Source organism: Balaenoptera musculus, chromosome X (assembly GCF_009873245.2).
Source record: "Balaenoptera musculus isolate JJ_BM4_2016_0621 chromosome X, mBalMus1.pri.v3, whole genome shotgun sequence".
NCBI classification, from domain to species: Eukaryota; Metazoa; Chordata; class Mammalia; order Artiodactyla; family Balaenopteridae; genus Balaenoptera; species Balaenoptera musculus.
Window position 1 is genome coordinate 55541320 of NC_045806.1, and position 19139 is coordinate 55560458.

The following is a 19139-nucleotide window of genomic DNA, read 5'->3' on the forward strand; positions in this document are numbered from 1 at the left end:
CTCGGGATGGGGAAGCTGGAATGAGGAATGTTGATGGGGGCGGAGATAAGAGAGGATCAGTCCAACCAGGCAGAAAGGGCCTGGGCCACCAGGCCAGGGCTCAGAGGAAGAAAGAAAAAGTAAGTTAGAAAAAGGCCCGCAGAGGCCCCCAATGAATGGCCGCCTGGCTGCTTCCTCCCTGCCTCAGGGGGAGGCCCTGAAGGTGAGAGAAGCTCATCTGGACTCAGCCTCAGCCTTGGCCAGGCCCCTCTCCCATGGGTGGGGCTCCGCTGCCATGTGGTCTTCATTTCAGGTCTGCACACGGGCGCTCCACCCTGCCGCACCTGGTCAGGCGGGAGGTGTGGCCGGGCTCAGACAGAGTTGGCCTGGGCAGGTGAATTCGGGTAGGGGCCTCCTGGAGCTGCCAGCCCTGAGATCAGAGGCCCAGCTTGGGCCCAGTGGGTATTTTTCCAGTTGGCCCTGGCTCAGGAGACACCTGCTTGGCATGGCCCAGACAGATCCTTGAGTCTTCCCCTTGCAGGTTCTTAGGGCAGCACGACTCCCTCCACGGTGCATTACCCAGTGGTCAACCAGCATTTTCTCGAAGACTTTAGGGACAGGTTGCTTACCACCTCTCCAGGCAGCTCATGGACTTGCTTTGTCACACCCAGCACCCCTGCCCCACCCTGGGCTGATTCTGTCTGCCTCGATTTCTGCCTCTTTCAATGAAATCCCCAGACGCGGACCCAGAGGAAATCAGGACATGAGCCCCACGGAAGACTAGGCAGTGATCCTGGGACTCCTCTAGGCTCCAGCAGACCTTCAGGGAGCTGAACCAGGGCTCCAGGAGCCAGAGTGGACATGAAGTCAATGAGGAAAGGGCAGGGCAGAGATGGGAAGGGAGTTCCCGGGGCACGCAGCTCTGTGCAGTCCAGTGGACAGCTGCGGTTCTTGCTCCATTTCTGACTGTCTCACTTCAGCCTCGGAGTGTGAAGGCTGGCAGGAACTTTGAAAGCCATTTCATCCCATTCCCACCTCAAACCCTGCCAAGTACTTCTTTTTGCATACCTCCAGCCCCAGGGGACTTGGCACCTTTCCCTTCTTGGAGTGCTATTAATAGTCAGAGTTCTCCTCCCTGTCCCTTCCCTCTTGGGCCTACTCTGCTTTATAAACTCTCAGAGATGGCGAGGTGACTTGTGGAGGTATGGAAAGGGCACTACAATCTGTATTCCCACCTCAAGATTTTCCTGGCTTTTGGGTGGTCCCTTCCCCTCAAGGTTGGACCTGAGGAGTTCTATCCAGATCAAAGATTTTCTGTAAATTTTCTGCCACGTGGCAGCTCTTCAGATTTCTGAAGATGGACACCATGCCTCCCACCCTTCCCCACAGTTTTCTCTTTTCTCGGATAAACAACTCCAGTGCCTTCAAATGACCCTCCTAGCTAGGATGAGTTCTTGTCCCCTCCCCAGCCAGCTAATTCCCTGAAGTGGGGAGGGAGGGGCAGAAATCCAGAGGGACCTTCCTCAGGGGCCCAGAAATATCTGCTTAGAGGAAGGAGGGGGGAGGCCCATGTTGGACCCTCATCTTCTCTCTCTCTGTGTCCAGTCTTGCCCTTGACCTTGCAGTTGCCCCGCTGCCCCTAATCCTAATGCCCCAAGCAGCAGGACCCCAAGCAGCCACCTGACACCATTGCCAAGTCTTTGTACCCTCCTGACTCCTTCTTTCCCCTCCTGCAGAGCCTACACTTTGTAGAGCACAAGGAGCTCCCCAGGAAGCAAGCCCACCCCCAGGACCTAGATCTTGTTTGTTCCTGAAGAACCCAGCTCCGTGAGCAAGGAAGGCTTGATGACTTCTGTTTTGTTTGCCTGGAGCCCCCTCAGCTTCTTCAGAGGCCAGGCCTAGAGATCTGACAGATGCCGGTTTGAGGAAAAAAGGGATCTGCTTCCATTTAGGAAGCACGAGCTGGCCACCTCGAGCTCCCAGGGGCCACTGCAGCGTCAGAGGTGGGGCTGGACTCGGCAGCGATCCTGGGCCAAAGCCTGAGGCCTGGCCTCGAACCTCAGAGGAGGCCCGGGACCCTGGCAAGCCCTCCAGGAGATGACAGCATCAGAGGGAGCTTGCGAGGGAATGACGCAGACCAGCCTCCTCCCCAGCCCCCTTCCTCCTCCTCTTCAGGCTGCTGAAGAGTTGGAATGTTACCCTCTCTCCCTGGGGTGGTCACCTGCTTCCTCCCCACCTGAGCTCTGGGCTGCTGAGGAGGTGGAAGAGGGTGGAGAAGGGGCTGGGGAGCACTAGCTAACCTTGGCCTAGAAGAATGTGCAGAACAGGCAGGCAACAGGGCGGCTTTCCCCACCAAGGGCCCAGTGATAAAGAAAGGGGAGGGGGCAGCTGGAGGGTGGTGGTGGGAGCGAGAGAAGGGGAGTACAGAGAATGTGCTGTGTCAGCCTTGTGCTTGGCCCTGAACTAACAACTCCCTCCCCCACCTCCCCTCCTACCCCCTCCCCCTCCCCCTTCCCTCCTTCCTCCTTTCCTTCCCGTTCGAGGTCTCCATTGCCCTTTCTGTCTTTGTCTCCTTCTCTTTGTCTCTGACTCTTTCTGGTGGCCTCTGTTTCTCTTTCCAGCTCACTCTGTCCGCCTCCCTGCCCCTTTCTCCCTCTGTGCGGCCTGTTGCCCTCTCTACTTTATTTCTCTGCTTGGGCCTTTCTTTCTCTTTGTTTGCCTTTCTCCCAACCTGTCTCTTTCTCTAGCTTTGGCCATCTCTCCATGTCCCTGCATGTCTTCCTGTATCTCATTTCTTTGTCTCTGTCTCTCTCTTTGTCCCTCTGCCTCTCTCTGTCTCTGTCCCCGACCGTCTCTTTCTATCCCTCTCTGTCTCTGTCTTGCCCCCTCCCCTGCCAGCTCTCCCTCTTTCTCCCCTGTGTGGCTCCCAAGAGGCTTTTGGCAGCTCCTGAAGCATCAAGGGTGAACCCCGTCCCCCCACTGGGCTGGTCGGCTCCGCTTCTGAGAGTAGCCGGACCTGTGGCTGCCGTTCCCAGCACAGAGAAGGAGGGAGAGAGAGCAGGAGGAGGGTACCAGGGAAGGTTTGCCCAGGAAAGACTGCGGAAGGAAAAAAGCAACCTTTTGTGCGTCTGATGAGCCAGGCATGGTACCAAGTGCTTTCATAAGTCCCTTCCTTTATCCCGTGATGGAAAGACTCTTTTATCCCCATTTTCCGGGCGAGGACACTTAGAGAGGGAAGTGACTTGTCCAAGATCACACAGTGTGTCAGTGGCAGAGTTGCTAGAATTTGAACGCAGGACTTCCTGCCTCCATTGCCTACGGGGAGAGGGCCTGTTCTTTGGCTGTCCCGAGGCCACCTCTCAAGCCCATGCCTGCCTCTGTTGACAGTTCTTCTCTGGGATGCTGGTCTTGGGCTTTCCTAGTAAGGGACCCATTTGAAGACCTACTGGAAAGCAGGGCTGCTGAGGTTCAAGCTATCACAGTTGAAGCCACCCTGAGCTGGCCTCCAGGACAGAAACCCCCCGGGCCTCTGGGGAGACATGGCTGACAAGATGGCACTTGTCAGGTGACACAGAGAGTCTGAGATGGGAAGGTCCTTGTCCTTTTCCTAGTCCAGCCCCTTTCATGGCATAGGCAGGGACACAGCTCAGAGAGGGGCAATGAGTCCAGAACACCTCAAGACATGCCCCCAGGGGAAGAGGGACAACATTTGAAGAGGGGAACTATTAGGGGCTAGTTTAACATTTGCCAGAAGAGGAAACTGAGGCCCAGCAGAGCAAAGCCATTTGTCCAAACTCTGGTGCAGGGATCCAGAGGCCAACCCAAGACCTTGAGCAAGCTTCTGGTGGCCTTTGCCACTTTGCCCTTGGTCCACTCTGGGAGACAGTGGCATGGAGTTCCCCTGAAGAATTCTCAAGTGAAGAACAGGCAAGGTAGAGGAGCGGGGGAGCCAGATTCACTGGAGGGCACTTACGGGGAGAGAGAAAATGATTAAGGGAGCAGAGGGATTGGCTGAAAGGGGGAGATTAAAGGAGCCAGCAGACAGGGCTTGGCTCAGGGATGAGTCAGGCCAACGGCCTCCTGAGATAGTGATCTACAAATATCTCTGAGGTGTCAACAGCCAAGTCAGCTTCAAGGAGAAGGAGGAGGAGCAGGAAGAAGACAGGAGGGGTGGGAAATGGAGTGGCATGGCCAGTGAGTGTGGGCATACTCACCTTGGGAACTACGAACTACACTGGGGGAGGCAGGCTGGACAGGGGGCAGGGCCCCAGGGTAGGAGCCCCCCGCCCCGAGGGGGGGCTGCTGACTCCACCCTCGCCTCTCCCATGGAATAGGCATGCCACTGCTCATTTTCTGCCCCCCACCCCAAAGTCGGGCCCTGAGCCAACTTGGGTCTCTTCCACATCTAATAGGACTGACTCTGAGCACATGCTGCCTATTCCCCAGCCTGGGCCTGACCGTGCATCTGCATGCACTGCCTCAGGGCTGCTGGCAGCCTAAGGGTAGGAGCTGTAGGGAGTAGTAGCCCACCTTCCTACGCCTGTCCCCTCCTGCCTCCCAGGGCCCCAGGAGGACCGGGTGGCCTGAGCAGGGTGGAGCCCCCTTTCCTCAACTCAGAAAAGAGGCCACCCACAGACAGCAGAGGCCGGTGCCTGGGCCTCGCACTCACACACCTTTCTGTGCTCTGCCCCCTGTCCTGATGAGAGGCCTAGGGCACTGATTCTGCTTTAGACAGTTGTGGAAACTGAAGCTCAGAGAAGGAAATGAGGTTCCTGAGTTTGAGATGAAAATGACATCTGGAGAAAATAGAGGAAATGGGACGGAAGTTGCTTTTCTTCAGGGATTAGAAATATTGTTCCACCCCACCACCAACCCAAGTGTACACAAACCACACACACACACACACACACATGCATGCAGGCATCTCTTCTGCGCTACCCACTGGAGTAAAAGGGGGGAAACTGGGCAGGGCTCAGAGGGGACCAGAAAGGCCTGATATGTTTCTTTCTGTGTGATAGCTCACTGCTGCCACGGCTCTGCAAGGTAGAGCTTATGATTCCATTTCACAGATGAGGAGACTGAGTGATGATGAACATGATGAAGTGACCCACTGATGCCCTCACAGCTAAAAGTAGTAGAGAGGGGCCTCAAACTAGAGTGTGTCTGTGTCCAGAGCCCACGCCCTTCAGAGCAGCTATGCTGAGGCCTTCTCCCTTCAGCCTGGGATCCCTACCCTGGAGATGCCCTGCCACAGCCCATGCTGGGTACTGAGTGGCTGCAAAGCCCCAGAAAGGAAACAGAAAGATGGGGGGGGGCAGGCATAATGGGTGTCTATCACCTGTTACAATAACTCCTGTCTTCAAAGTGCTTCCAGAGACATGCCACACATACCTCACCCAGAGAAGAAATGAGAGGGAGAGAGAGAGAGAGAGAGGGATTATTATCCTTATTTTCCACATGAGAAAAATGAGGACCAGAAAGGGGAAGTGACTTGTTCAAGGTCACACAGCTAGACTATAGAACACTGCTTTGAGGGTTTTTTTTTAAATTGCAATCCATGGTAAAGCAAACAAACTTACATATGTATACTTATGTGTAGATGTATATGCATATGTGTGTGTATGTAAACGTAGGTATATATAAAATGGAAACGAAAGTTTCATGAAACAATACTAACCCTTACTGCATGGATGTACTCTATTTCACGTTTTTAAAATCCTAGTCAAGGTTCACAGAACAGATTACAGGACTCGCTAACGACTTGTACTCTGTGGTTTGAAAAAGACTGCTCCAGGTGAGGGTGGGGGGAAAAGGTCACGGACTCAGTTCTGCCGCCTCCAAAGCCAGAGCGGGCTCTCGGGTTGTGCTCTGCTGCCTTGTTTTGAAAGAGAGAAGAGAGGAGGCTGGGTTTAGTCAAGCAAGGAGAGGGTGTGATGGTGGGAGATTGGACTGGGGTGCTGTGGCCTATGGGGCCGGAGGGAGACCTCCTGGTTAGGGCTTCCTGCTCATCTGGGCAAAGGTAAAAGCCAGAGGGACCTCAAAATACTGGTTCCTGGAGGTACAGAGAACCAGCGTGCTAATACTGACACCTAATAGGGTGGGGCCCGTGACAGAAGGGAAGGGATCTGATAGAAGGGGAGGTGGAATCATCCTGTGAGAGGCATGGCCCTCACACATGCGCATGTGCGCCTGTACCCACACACACACCAGAAACCTTCCATTGCAGGCCCCTCCCCGCAGTGGGGGATTGGGGTTTTGCGTTCCCTCTCCAGTCTGCTGCGGACCTTGGGCCCCTGCTGCTAGAAGGGGAACAGCTGTCCCATCCTTAGTGGCCCTTGATGACCTGGGCCTCTCAGAAGACAGAGGCCAGTGGCATCTTTGGTCCAATCCTTGCCCACCAGAGGGACCCAGCTGGGGAGGGGACAGTGCCAGGCACCCTAGGGGGAGGTGAGCGCGTCTGCGCAGGACTGGCTCCCATTGCGAGGGAGGGCTCAGCCCCGGCATGGCCCCTGGGCACTGCGGATGCAGAGTTCAGAGAAGCCAGGGAAAAGGCCGGGGGTGGAGGACCGGGGGACCGTGATCTCACAGCCCAACACCCTCCAAAGGATGATGGCGCAAAGGCACAGGAGGGATGGGAGCAACAGAATATCAGACTTGAATGTTAGAACTGCCTAGAGTCCAGACGAAAGAGAGGAGGTATTGGAAGTTAAAGAACTACCAAGAGGATTTTCCAAAGGAATTCAGAAATGGAAAGGTCATGCACCAAGGCTACAAAGTGGGGCAGACAAACAAGCCACGGGAGAATGGAGTCATGGAGAGGGAAAGTCAGAAGGCGGTGAGACCAGCAGATAGGCCCAGGCGCACTGGCAATGGGGAGGTGCCCAGTTTCCCTCATTCCAGCAGGTGGAATACGTAACTCCTGTCTGCCCCTCTTGGCTCTCTGCTGGGAGAGCTAGCTGTGCAGCCCCTTCAAAGCAGCCCAGAGACCTGGACTTGGAGGCCACAAGATCCAAAGGCTGCTGCTCTGGGATGACAGGGAGGAAGCCCACAGCCTGGCACCCAGAAGCAGTTGTGACCAGGAGGGAAGAACAAACAGCGTCAAGGGCGCACCAAAGTGCAAAAGAGGCCAGGAGATGGAGACTTGGGTGACATTAATTAAGAACAAGGGTTTTAGAGTCAGACGGCTCTGGCTCAAAGGCCTGGCTCAAAGGCTTGGCTCGGCCACAAGCTAGTTTTGTGACCCTCAGCAAGTCATTTAATCTTGCTGAGCCTCTGTTAGCTCACGTGTAAAATGAAGATGAGCATACCTCATACCTACCTCACAGCGGGTATTGCGATTCCACGATAATGTATGTAAAGTGCTTATTACAATCCCGGGCACATGAGAAGTGCTTCATAAATGGCAGCAATTATGATTATCACTCACCGTTCATGCTACATACCTCACGCAAGGTCCCCACCTCCGTGTCTTTGCTTGGGCTCTTCCACCTGCCTAGAAACTCCCTCACCTCATCACCACAGATTCAAATCCTGACCATGCCTTAAGGCCCTGCTCCAAAGTGACCTCCTCCACAAGGCCATGCCTGATTGTCTCTCAGCTGCCCAGCTCCTTTTCCTCCAAAGCTCTCAACATTGTATCTGTGCCTCTTTTCTGGCACTCGTCACCTTCTATCTTTTATTAGGACTATTGGCATGTCCTCCCTCTCCCACTAGATGGACAGCTCGCTGAGTAGAGGAATCACATCTCACTCAGTGCTGATTCACCGCAGTGCCCAGCCCAGTGACGCTGAACGCACTGTTGTCATTTTAAATGACTTCATCTCCAAGTTCAGGGTCCTGAAGACAATTGCAGAGATGACTCTAAGAACTCATGGAGACTGGAAGATTTGAAAGTATAGCATTGATTTTCCTAAAACTGGGGGAAAGGTAGACTTTGGTGATATCGAGCCACTTAGCTCAGTCTGGAACTTTGACAAAATTCTCAAGAGAACCATCAAGTTGCTGGTTGTCGGGAAACCTCCAAATGAAGCTGGGAGGTGAGGAAGCAGTGCCAGGGCCAGTTGGGCCTCACTCTATTTTGTGACTGTGCTGGTCTCTTGGAGTTCAGCAAAGCTCTGACATGAACGCTCGCACTGTCCTTGTGAACAAGCTGGAGAACTGTGGGCTGGAGAAGTTTCTATGAGGGGTATTTGTAGCTGAACAATGGAACTTGAACAGCCTTGATTGGTGTCAGCCAGGAAGGAATTATTTAGCATGCTGCCACAGGGTCCTGGGCCTCCATCCCATCCCGCGCATACAAGTTATCAGTGACCTGGAGGAGGACGCAGAAGGTCTGGTCACCATCAGATTTCCCAAGATTCGAAGCTGTGAGGCCCAATTAATATGTTGAATTGAAAAATGAAAACAAAAAAATTCTCAACAGAATGAGAGCAGGGGCTAAAACCCGTCACATAAGATTGAACAGGGGTCAATGTGAAATCTTGCTTTGAGACTCAAAGCCCAAGTGCACAAATATGGGCTGGGGAGACAGGGCTTAAGAGCCACATGAGTGAAAAAGTCCAAGGGCTTTGAGTTGACCACAAGTTTCACAGAAGCCAACAGTGTGACATGGTGGTGAAAAAAGTTAATGAAATCTCGGGCTAACGAAATCTCTAATGAAGAGAAACACAGTTCCCAGATGCAGGGAGGTAATAGCTCTACTGTACCCTGCCTATCCAGACCATCTGGAACATGGGGCCCGACTGTAAGCCCCACATTTGCCAAGGCACACTGATAAACGACCAGGGCAGGTCACCCAGGCTGTGCAATGGGGCTCCTGGACCTTGGTCTGAAATAGCAATGTTGTGTGCGGATTCAATCATATTGAGCACTCACTTCGTGCTAGGCACCGTGCAGAGGACTTTATGGATGTGGAACCTCCACAATGACCCTAAGAGAGTCGCCATCCTCCGACTCAGAGAAATGGAGTAACTTACCGGAGGTCACACATCTAGGAAGTGGCAGAGCCAGCACCCAGCCCAAATCTGCTTGGCTCCAAAGATCATGCTTTTGCACAAATAGCTAAAGACCAGCACAGGGCAGAGGGAATAAGGGTGGTCTGTATGGCCCAAGTAGGCATATCTGGGATCTGTGGGTGGAAACTACTATAAAGTATGATTTCAGCTCAATACATACATGGTTTTGCAGTTTTGTTTTGTTTTGATCTGTTTTGCTTTCACTTTTTATTATAGAAAATTTCAGATATATGTATAAGTAGACAGAATAGCTTCATGCGTTCCCGCGTATTTACCAGTGACCCACCTTCAACAATTATCAACTCATGGTCAATCTTGTTCCATCCCCATCCCAACCCACTTCCCATCCAAGGATTATTTTGAGGCAGATTCCAGACATCCCATCAGTGTGTAAACAGACAGGGATTGTAACAGTCGGCCCTGTCCTGAGATAGAACTGGCATCCGGGAAAGAGAGGGAAGGAGTACATTGTCACTGGAGGGGTAAAAGTATCCCTAAGGCCATTATCCATTCATTCAAATGGAGAATGGCCACAGCCAGCTCCCTCTTCTTCGGACATAACTGAATTGATGGAGGCAGGTCAAGGAGCAGAGGCTGGTGCTGCTATCTGGGCAAAGGAGGCTACCAAGGTGCATTGGGCTTGCAAGGCTTTTCTCCAGGGGCATAAGCTAGGGAGCCCCTTACCCTCTCCAGCTTAGAGCTGGCACTGCCCTACCCTTGGTACTCAGGGTTTGCTCAGAAAGAAAAGGGCATATATTTTCCTACCCCCAACACACCCACACCCACACACACACACACACACTCTCTCTTAAACACACTTACATACTCACACACCCTATTAGAGTCTTTGGAAGGCATGTCCTAGGCCGCCTCTCACACCTTGCCCTGGAGCCTGGCATGAGTCACCTCCTCTCCATGGACATGTGGGCACAGGTCTTCATGGGAGCTAGCTATGGGAGCAAGCAAACTTCAAGGCTTCAGGGGCTGCCACCCCCTAGGCCTAGCCTACATTTCTAGCAGGTGGTTCCTCTGGGCCCTGCCCACTCCCTCCCAATGCCCTTTAAACATAGCCCTTCTTCACCAGCCCCTCCCTCAGCCTTCAGTAGGGGCCCCCGCCATGCAGTGCCCAGATCAACCAGGGGGAGAGCACTTGACCCAATCAAGGCCCAGAATTCCCTCCACTTTGGCAGGGCTCTGGCCCCTGACCTGAATGGACATTCCCAAACACGTCAATAGCATAACAGGTAAACAGGTTGGTTTTGATGGGTCCCACACTCACATGACAATGTTAGTTCATCAGTCTTTGACTAGAGGGCAAGGGTGGTGTTCTCTCTGAATGAAGAGCAATGGCAATTAGCCTTTTAAATATGTAAATATATTTCCAGAGAAGGTAGCGGAGGAGATAGATAGCAGTGGGTGGAAATTACATGACTGGCAATATTGGTGGTCGTTGGTGATAACAGTGGTGGCACAAATGTTAAAGTTGAGGCAGGTGAGGACAGTGATGTTAGATCTTATTAAGTTGATGATAATGGTGATGAAAGTGGCAATGGTGGCAATGAGGGTAGAAGAAATCATGGTGGTGGTGGTGGTCATGGTGGTGGCAATGACTGAATGTTTGGGCTCCAGGCAGCTATCTTTGGTGATGTGGAAAATGCTTCCCACAGCAATTCTAAGAACCAAGTCACTTTCTGCAGGCTCACAACCTGTCCTGAGAGCAACTCCCTGGCCAAGAGCTGAACTGAACACTCAAGTTCTGGAGACTTGTCATGGTGACATCTGCTCAGTTAGGTCCCACTGGAGGCAGTGGGGTAGACCATATATACGACTTCTCTGGGGGCCTCTCGGCACAGGATTCTGTGCCAGGCCAGAGAGTGAGTTCAGACCCACACTGGTCTCAGGCAAAAGAGACACTCTCCAGTACCTTTTATCCAATCTCATCCACGCCTAGGTGTGGCTTCACAAAGACTCAGTCAGGGAGAGCACTGCGCCAGATTCTGGGCTTCTCTTGCAACTGAAGGCTCCATAGTGTCTGGGGGACAAGAAGCTGCATCACTGATGGAGGCCAGGAGACTCTTTTTGCCCCCCAGGAAGATAGATTCCCTCATCCTGGGCTAGAAGCCTAGCTGAGAGCAAGATGGGTTGGCCTCTGAATCCCCAGGAGTTGAGGCCTTCTTAGTTGGTAACCTGAGGCCCCTAGGGAGAGAGAACGTGATTTGGGAGACCATGAGGAGGGATTCACCCCTGCTGTGGCTACCCCAGGATCAGTGATGCCAAGTTGGCCTTCTTGGGGAGGGCCCACCTCACTCATTCTGTTGGGGAGTGAGAAAAGGAGGGTTTTTGAAGCCAGACAGATGTAGGTTGGAGACCAAGCTCAACCACTTCCTAACTTTGTGCCCTTGGTCAAGTCCTTCCACTTTGTTGCGACTTAGTTTTCCTTATCTGGAAAATGGACTCATAATCTGGAGTTTTCAGAGGCTTCTATGACATACTTCTACACTGTGCCTGCCACAATTTCCCAGCACACAGTGGGCAGGCGTTCCTTGACTAGCAGGGTTTCCTTTTCCTCCCTTTGAACCTCACTGAGAGACTAGTGCCAGTGCCCAGGACTAAGGGCCCAGGAAAGCCTCTGGTTCTGTCCCCAGAGAGACTCTGAAAATCTCTTTGCAATAAAAGGGTCCCCATTACACACCTGTGTAAAAGCACATGGGGGGTGAGGGAGAGGAGTTGGGCTACAGCTGAGCTGCTCAATGAACATCCCTGCACCATCAGGGTAATAAAATGCTTCGTAGTCACTCGAAAAATATTCTCTTCCCCAACACCTTACCCACTCTGTGCACCCAAATATCCCCGAGTAGGAGGCTAGGTGGCCAAGAGCCTCGAGTTGCCACCATATGACGCTGGGAATACTCCAGGTTAGGCACTGGTCAATAGGGAGGTCTCTCAGAATGCCAAAGGCTGATGATGTTTTAGTGACTGGGAGAGAGAAAAGTGGCTCTTCCCTGATGCCTTGGGCAAATGTGGCAAAGCTGGCCAAGGAAAGGGCACCATGTGCTTTCTTCCTGCTCTGTGGTCCTCTGGCACCTACTCCCAAGCCCCTCCATCCAGTGCAGAACATATGTTATCAGGTGACATCTCATACATTGTTGGTAGGAAACTTTCTACCGTTTACCTTGGCACGTGTATCTGTGTGTGTGTCTGGGTGTACGCTGTCTCTTCAAACTAGACTACAAGTCTTCCAAGAGCAGGGGACATCCCTTCATTCCTTCTCTCTCCTCTTAGCGCAGGGATGGGTACCTGGAAGGCTTTGGTTCAGCCCAGTTCTTGCTTCTGTGGTTGAACAGCTGCACAGGGTCCTTCCAAAAAGTGTGAAGATGGCAAATCCCTCCTAAGCTCTGGGTCTCTGGGCTGAGGGGCCCTCCTGGCTCCACTGAGACTGTCATCCCGGTTCTTTCTTTTTCTGGGAAAATCTGTACAGCCCTCTGACCTGAGATCTCTTGGTCTCTCCAGTGTGTCTCTGTGCAAGTGTCTCTGTGAGTGAATGTCTTCCAGTCTCTGGGAAATGAGGGTGGGGCCAACGCAAACATTGCAACTGAATAGAATCTTTGTAGCCTAATGATTTTGGAAGATGATTTGCACGGCAGGCTTATTATTTGGAGGATGGGAACCAGCTGTTCCCTTGCTCCCTGACAGCAGGATAAGAAGGAGTGGACCAGAACTGCAGTTGGAGAGACTGAGGTTTCTGACCTAGAGGTCCACCAGCATCCTCTCTAAAAGCTCCCAGGGCAGATCATTTTCTCCTCAAGCTCCATCTGGATGAAGCGCTCTTCTCTTTGGAATCAAGGGTGGACACAATGACCCCAAGAGGCCCAGGGAACAAGAAGACACAGGATAAGCAGCAATGCGCAAGACATGTCCCGGAAGCCGGAAATAAGAGGGCCATGTGAAGTCCTGGGATACAGACTTGGGACCCCTTGGATAAGGAACACCTTCTAAGAGACTGTGAGTGGCCACAGGGGGGAGCTATTCCTCATTGAAGGCCAACTGTGCCAAGTGCTCTTGAATCTATGAATCTCATTTATCCCTCAAGTCAAGGCTTTGAGGCAAAGGGGTTATTGCCCATTTTACTGATGAGGAGCCCGAGGTTCATTTGGAAAAGAGAAGTGACTTGTCCAAAGTCACACACGACAGCAAACAACAGGGCTGAGATTTGAGCCTAGGCCTAACTCCAAAGTCAGTGCTCTTTCCTCTGCCACCCAGACCTTAGTGTCTAAGGAGAGCAGTAACAAGCTGCTGCTGGTAGGGAGGGGAGAGGGGAACAGGGTGGTATCTACCCACTGGTGCTTGCCAGGAGCATGGCTATGCCTCAGGCCAGGCTTCACGGGCGAAGCTCCTCGGGACCCAAGTGCCCTTGGCCTTTGATGTCCCAGGTTTGGCGCCAGGGCTGGTGGGGGGTAGCCTCTGTACTAGAGCCCTTTCTGGCTCTGAGGAGAGCAGGTGTCAGGGACCCAAGCTTAGGAGTGACCGAGAATGGGCCTGGCCCCGCTTAAGGTAAAGCTCTACCAGGGCATCCAGGGCTTTCTGCCAATGCCAAGGTAGTGCTGTCTGAGATAAGATGGGTGGTCCCCACTGTCACAGAGCTATTGAGAGGCTGAGGCAAGAGAATGTACACACTAGTGCCTGGAGATGGTAGCACCCACCTGGGTACTCATTAAGTGTTGGAATCTACGTGGCCAAATGAGGGGTAATGTGGTGGGCCCATTGGAGGTGGTGAGAGGGGGAGCTGGAAATCCACAGGATCTGGGGCCCGGCAACTCAAACCCCACTTCCCCTTCTTCAAGAGGGCCTCTGCTTTCTTCCACAAGCCTCGAGCAGCAGACTCAGTTCTCTTTCTATGTCTCAGCCGCCTCACTTGCTCTGCCCTTGCCCACCGGCGAAGACATCTCTCCTTCCTCCTGTCTCTGCAACAAAGTCATGGGCCCTTTTGTGTTTTAAGGACTTTCCAGGTATTCTGGACAGAGAAACAAGTTGTGGGGGTGGGGGCAGTGGTCACCAGAATAACAACTGTGGGGACGCCTCAAAGGGTCAAGAGAGGAGAGTTCCAGGTGCCCTTGGCATTCATTGAAATGGAAATGGAACGGGGGCAGCCATTCTCAGAGGCCTTTCCCAGACTCCTTTTCTTCCATGGTCCCATGGACATTGCTTGTAACTTCATTCTTTCCCTCTTTTATGCCTGAGCTCAGGGCACCCATATTCCCCAGCAAGGAACCCCCATGCTCAGCTTCCACCCCCATCCCTCCTCGACATCAATAGGCCCTGGGGGTAGCAGAGATCCTCTTAGGGCAAAATAATAGGCATCGCGATTCCATCATTCACGTTCAACCAGACTCAAGTGGGTCATTTACATGAACCCTGGTATGGCAGAGCTGGGAGGGTGCTTACAGATCATCGAGGTCATCCCTTCCCTCTGTCCCTACCCTCTCAGGGAATAGAGAAGGAAACCGAGGTCCAGAGAAGGGAACTCCTCAAGATCGTACAGTGAGCAAGAGACTGTGCCAGGACCAGAGGCCAGGGCTCCTGAGGGCTTGAAGGGCTCTGGGCGCTGGCTGCTTTGGATCAGACTTTGCAACTCTGGAGGCCAGTAGTCTGGACCGTGGAGAGTCTCTGAGGGTGCAGCAGAGCCAAGTCCCGCCTACCTTATGCAGGGAGTTTCGGAGGAGGTTTTCCCCTAGCTAAGGGGCGCCTTAGACAGTCCCTTGCGTCTCAGAGGAAGGAAATTTCCATCTGCTGCTAGCCTATTGCGTGTAAAATGCTCTCACGTGCGTTCTTTTATTTCATCCTCAAGACCAACCTGCAGCATTATTATCCTCATTTTGCAGGTGAGGAAAGGAAGTGTCAGAAATGTGAAGGGACACATATGTGAATAGGTCACATAGCTAGAAAGTGATGTTCTGGGCCTGGAGCCTGTGCCCTGTGACCTCCATCCTGCTGCCACAGAGGGCTCCTCAGAGTTCATTTCAGCCATGCCCCTGCTCCAGCCCATGCTCTTTTCCCCTTCCACTTCTGACCCACCTCCCACTCACCTGGTGTGACCTGGGAGGAGTGGCCAGGTGAGGGATCCACAGAGCAGTGCTCCTGGGAACACCTGGATCCTGACCCAACCACCTCTGAGTACCCTGAGAAGTTGGGCAGCAAGCAGCTCTCAGCACACTGCAGAACCAACAGCGGGTGTGTGTGTGTGTGTGTGTGTGTGTGTGTGCGTGTGTGATAGCTGAGTGTCTAGGTCAGCTCACAGTTGTGCATGAGGCTCTGTACAAATGTCTGAGTCTATGCATTTGGGGTTCCATTTGTCTGGGTTGAGAGAGACGTCTGGAACCGTGTGTGATTGTATACATGCTTCTGTCCACATGTGTCACTGCATCTGTGGATGTGTATTTCTTTGTGTAAATAGTCTGTCCCTCATGAACCCGCGACCGTGTGTGTACCTGATTGTAAGCAGGTTTGGCAATCTCTGCAGTGTCTGGGCATGGGTGTGGCACCTATGCCAGTATCTGTGCCTGTCGACACTGATTTGTGTCGGTGACCAGGTGGGCAGAATACAGTGCGTGTGATTTATACAAGTCGCTGTGTCTGCAGGAGCATGATCGCCAGGGTCTCTTTGTGCAGCTAGGGAAAAGTACACACCTGGGTCCAGGCCTGGGGCTCTGTGTGAGGACACGTGTATCCTGTGCACACGAGTGAGTGTGTCTGCACACGCGTCTGTGGCCTAGGACGCCTGGTACATGTGGAGTTCCGGGCACACTCAGGCCTGATGTCAAACCCCACCAGTGAGGCTCAGCAGTCCCTAGCGACCCCAGCTTTTGTGTCCCGCCCCCACGCCGAAGATTCAAGACCCACTGGGTGTGATCATCCCTATTACACCCTGCCAAGTGTGCTAATCCCCCTGGGGAAGTCATTATCAACAACCATACACAGCCAGAGTTGCTTAATCACTCTTAAGAAATTTCTTTATAATCTGAGTAAATTACTTTAATGACTTGCAACTACCAATTAGTGTTTGAAAGTTTCCCTTCCAGAGAAACAAGCCTCCTGCTCTGGACTTCCAGTCCCCTCCTCCTCAGGGGTTAGGGCGGCTCACCTGGCCGCCCCTCCTACCAGGCACCAGGCTGCCCCCTCCTCCACCCACAGGGCCTGGCCACAGTAGCCCAGTCCCTGGCTTGGCTTCAGGGGGCACTCAGTTTCTCACTGGCGCTGCAAGCACTTTGTCCTGACCCCAAGGCCCATGCCTGAGGAGGAGGCAAGAGCAGCAGCAGACCCCAGCTCAGCCTCTCCCAGCACACCCCCAAGGGGCCTGGCTCAGTTTTGACCTTGTCCCGTGCTCTGCTGCCAAAGGCCAAAACTTTCCCTGTCTGGGCTTCCTCCTCGCCAGTCACCTGGTACACAGGGCAAGTGGCCACTGCCTCTTAGCTCATTGCATGGAAAGGGTACAGTGGGTGCAGGTACCTGAGGGCCAAGCCAATCTTCAAGTCAGGCTGCTGCCAGGTTCTCTGAACCCCCAGAAGAGGTGCTGGCCCTCCCCAGCTTGCACACCCAGCCCAGGGAGCCCCCTGGAAACTCCCAGAGAAAAAGCAGTTTGCTGTAAGAGGAGGAGGAGGAGCCCTGGCTTTGGTTGGTGTCCTGGTCCTGCTTCACCTTAGCTGCATGACCTTGAACAAGTCAATTCCCCACTCGAAGCCTCAGTGTCCTTACGTGTAAAATGCGGAAGGTGAGGCTGACCTCATACGTGGGTGTGGAGATTAAATCCCTCCTCCCATGGCACCAGGGGGCCACCCAGAACATGCTAATTCCCCATATGCCAGGGGCAGGGGATGCTGAGAAACAAAACCCTATTGCTGCCCTCGGGGAGTTTCCAGTCTCATAGGGGAGATAGGACATAGGGAGAAATAACCGGAACAGAAGGAGAATTATGGTACTTGCCCTAAGAAAGGGACAGATAAAGTATTGAAGGTGGTCAGAAAAACGAGAACAGAAAAGAAGGCTTCCTTAAGGAGGCTGTTTCATTTGGCACTCAGCTCACCACCTAATTCCTCTTCATCCCTCCCTGGCTTCATTTAGACTCTGGACACCTGGGCTGAGCACCTTCATGTGGCTGGGTGCTGTTTGCATTGTCATATGGGAAGGTATGAGATGCTCCCCAGGGCTGCTCCTGCTCATCTGGGTGCCTTTGTGTGTGTGTGCATGTGCATGTGTGTGTCTGTGTGTGTTTGCATACACACATGCACATGAATGCAGAGATGAATGCGTGTGTGTGTGTGTGTATGTGTGTGTGTGTAAAATTTGGAGGAGAAAAAAAGTGGGTGAGGACAAGGAAAGAGAAGAAGGTGCCAGGGAGCAAGTTTCCACCACCCCGCCACCCAGCTGCCATCAACTCCCTCCCTCTGCCCAGCGCTGGGCAGCAGCCCCTGCTCACAGAGAGAAAGGGGTCCACCTCCTCACCCACTCCCCCTTCCAATCAGCCACCCCTCTCCATCCATGATACAGCTTCCAGCTACTCCTGATTTCTTCCGATCTTTATTTGGACAGAGTTCCCAGAGTGTTTGCTCTTCCCATGTCCCATTAGATTGTCCCAATTGTCCTGACAACCAGGTGCTATTAATGTCTCTTGTTTTAAAGATGCAGGAACTGAGGCACAGGGAGATGGTAGGACTGAGCTAAAGTAAACTGTGTTACAAGATAAGCTCTTTAACCCATAGCCCCTTCACTATATGGCTTGGCCTCCGGAGGTCCCACCAGCCATTTGAGGGGCAGGCCTGGGGAGGATTGGAAGGGAAGGCAGCTTCCTTGTCTGGGATGCTGGGATCACTTGGGTCCCAGCTCCATACCCTTTCTCTAAGCTTCAGCTTCACTGCCCTCCCCTTTCCCTGCCCCACAGAGATGAGGGAATCAGCAGCCTCCTGGGCAGGCGGTAGGGCTGCAGGGGTTAATTAACTGTTTCCCAGAAAGCTTTGAAGATGAAGGCTCCTCTTAGGCGGGGGTGGTGGGGTTGTGAGCGGGCTTGCAGGTAGGCAGAGCCACCAATGAATTGGGGCGCCAGGTTGTTATTAAGGAAAAATCCCCAGCTTCTGGCCTCCACTCCACCCACCCCTTCCAGGTGCTGCCAGTGAGCTCTCCACTTTGCAAGCTCTCTGGATTCCATGCCCTACCGTGCCTGGGCGTGCTCTCTGGAGGTGTGAAGCCCTGGTGGAAGAGGGGGCGAGACCCTGGCCTCTGGAGGGCAAATAAGGGAGGGAAAGGAGGGACTCCAGGCTGGAGGCAATGCCGGCCCCAGGGGCCACAAGGGGGAGCGGGTGGAGGCACTGTCCAAGCATCCTGCCTGTGAGCTTGTCCCAGCTCGATGTAAGGAGGGAGACTGCTGGCTCCTGCCTTGGCTCACCCAAGCCAGGATTCCTCTGCAGTGTGACTCTATGTGGGCCAGATCCAGAGGTCCAGAAAGGTGGCCCTTGATTCAGTGCCCTGTGTCCTCAGAAGACCAGAACTGGTGTTGGAGATGTTTTTCCCCAGGAGAACCAGGTAGAAATAGACATCCTCTTACCTGCAGTTCAGAAGGTTTCCATCTTCACCTCCTTGATCTCTTCCTCATCTCCCTCCCTCTCTCCCAGTGCTGCACGACCCTGACCCTGTCCACCAGGAGCTTACAGTCAAGTTGGGGGGACAGAGTTGTAATAAGATAAAATATAACTATTTAACCCAACATTCCTCTTCTGAGTAATTACCCTACAGAGGTACTCACACATGCACAACGATATACATAAAATTGTAGTGTATATTAAGAGGGGCAAATTGTATACAACCTAAATGGCCATCATTAGGGGCCTGGTTTAATAAACTATTCCATACTATGGAATCTGATATGGCTGTTGAAAGGAATTAGACCAACACATGCAGAATGGAAAGATGCCCCACACCTACTGTTAAGGTTAAAAAGTAAGTTGTAAAACATGCGTGCATGTAGAGTAAGACCCCTTTGTGAAAAATGAAACCAGTTCTATGCCTCCGTATGTCCTTACGTCTGTGTGCTGATGGCATAGAACAAAGTTCCAACTCCCCCCCCCATCCACCCCCCCCAACCCCCGGGCACTGCTCCGC